This window comes from Homarus americanus, unplaced genomic scaffold, assembly GCF_018991925.1.
Source record: "Homarus americanus isolate GMGI-L3 unplaced genomic scaffold, GMGI_Hamer_2.0 scaffold46973, whole genome shotgun sequence".
NCBI classification, from domain to species: Eukaryota; Metazoa; Arthropoda; class Malacostraca; order Decapoda; family Nephropidae; genus Homarus; species Homarus americanus.
The window spans coordinates 1,364,808-1,367,094 of NW_024735516.1; positions in this window are offsets into that span (position 1 = coordinate 1,364,808).

The following is a 2,287-nucleotide window of genomic DNA, read 5'->3' on the forward strand; positions in this document are numbered from 1 at the left end:
GATTGTGTCGATCAGGAACGCGTGTAGGGTGTTTGATTATTTGTTCCAAATCATTAAGTAGGGAAAAAGAGAGTGCCTCAGCTCCACTTGGGTCATCTCTTGCAGAGCCAAGCCACTCTCTGTGATGTACATTGAAATCCCCTAGGTAGAGGATCTCGGTGTTGGGGTGTGTGGATAGCAATGACTCATGGCAAGAAGTGAGATAGTCAAAGAGTTCGAAATAGTTGGTAGAGTTGGGAGAACAGTATAGGAAACAACGAAAAATAGTCACAGTAGGTAGGGATATTTTGAGCCAGATGACATCATAAAGGGAAGATTCAAGATCCGTGAGTCGAGCTATTGGTGTACGTGTGTTGCAGTAGGCACATACACCACCCTTAGAATGGAAGGAGGTATAAAGGTTGTAGTTGGAGACTTGAAAAGGTTTGGGTGAAGTTGCTTTGGTCAGTTGGAGTTCGGAAAGTAGTAAGAGGTCGGGGGAAGAGGTTAGTAGATGGTGCTCCACAGAAGGAAATTGGATCTCAGTCCGCGAATGTTGGAAAAATGAAGTGTGAAAAAAGCCGATCCTCTAGCAACCGCGGTGGCGTCAGTTGAGGCCCCAGTAGCTTGATGATGATCAGGTCGGCCCTGGGGTCCACAACCTTCCCGACCAGTGGGACCCATCCGAGAAGGCCCCGCTTCAATATTAATAACAACTGACAGGAGAATAAAATAGAATGAATAAAACAGATAAAAAATGAGTATGGTTATATTTGTGGTGTTGTCAATAGTAAGAGAGACAGTTGAGACCCTGCAATTGAGTGTAAATGAGGCAGAAAGATAGATGAGCAACCTGGGACTTGAACACAATTTTCGTAATGTCATATGGCATCAGGGTCTACATACAGTATGTATAAAACAGATAATTATGGAAAAGATAAGTAATAACAAAAAACTATTTATCCCCTCATATGTCCCAACGGGATGAAGAAACTGCACTAGTTGAGACTGAATGTGAGAAGGACCTAGGTGTGTATGTTGACAATGACCTGAAGTTCACGGGCCATTACGAGAAGAAGGTAAACCAGGTAAATAGATTATTGAGTCTTTTAAGAAGGTCGTTCCGATATCTAGACGGTCCGTCCTTCGTAACGATCTTCATGAGTGATGTGCTTCCCCATCTGGAGTACTGTCACCCCGTCTGGTCCCCGAGATATACTAGGGACTGTCAGTTGGTTGAAAATGTTAAACTACCCTGAGAGATTGGAGCGCCTGAACTTGCCTAGCTTATACTACTACGGAGGTGTATGAGCATCTCAAGGGCCACTACTCAGTCGAGTGTCCTTACTTGGAGCTGCCGGATGCTCGCCCCACAAGGGGTCACAGCTCAAGATTGAAGAAGCCGCAGGTCCAGAAAACTGTGAGGGCAAACTTTTTCGGAGTGAGAGTTGTAAACTCTTGGAACAATCTACCAGAGAGTGTTGTGACGGCACCGAGTGTGAGCTCTTTCAAGAGAAGACTTGACCAACACTGGAGCGGGTTCAGGTACATTCAGGAGCCGGTGCATGCCCAGTATTTGCCAACAGTACGTGACAGAGACGTGACCGATCGCCCGGGCGGCTAACAAGCCTATCAGTGGCGAAGAGGATAAAAGAAAAAAAGTAAAAGTACATACCGAGCTGGAGTTGTGTTTCCTGGAATATTTACACTGTAGCATCTATTAACCTAACCAAACCTGGGCTATGTTAAGTTAGGGTAGGATAGGTTGAGTTAATAGACGCTAAATATCCCAGTTGAGTAGTAGACCAACGCCAGCTCGATAAACCCCAGTACAGTAGTACCAGAAGTTCCTTATAAAACAATATTTTTCATAAATCCTTAACAACCTGAATTATTTTGTTAGTAAGCTAGGGTTTCCCTGGCGGATAAAAGAAAAAAGAAAGCACACGAATATAGAATTACACTTGACAGAATCTATAATGGAATTTGACCTTAGCATCCACCAATTTAGTGCATTAACTTCCTAAGAGGAAATATTAATATAAATTTCTGATACATTACTCATAATGTGTGTGTGTTATAGTTATAAGATCTGTGTTTATCGCCACACTCTCTGGCAGCAACACTCAACAACAGCTGAGTATTAGTGTTCATAGTCGGGAGTTTCTTATGATTTTTTTTGAAGCAGAAACTGATAATTAGAATGATATTTATATTCACATATAATGCTTTTAATAATATAAAGTTAACCGGTGGGTGTTTATTATTAATGAGATCAGATAACCTGAAATAATAACATGAAGGTCTT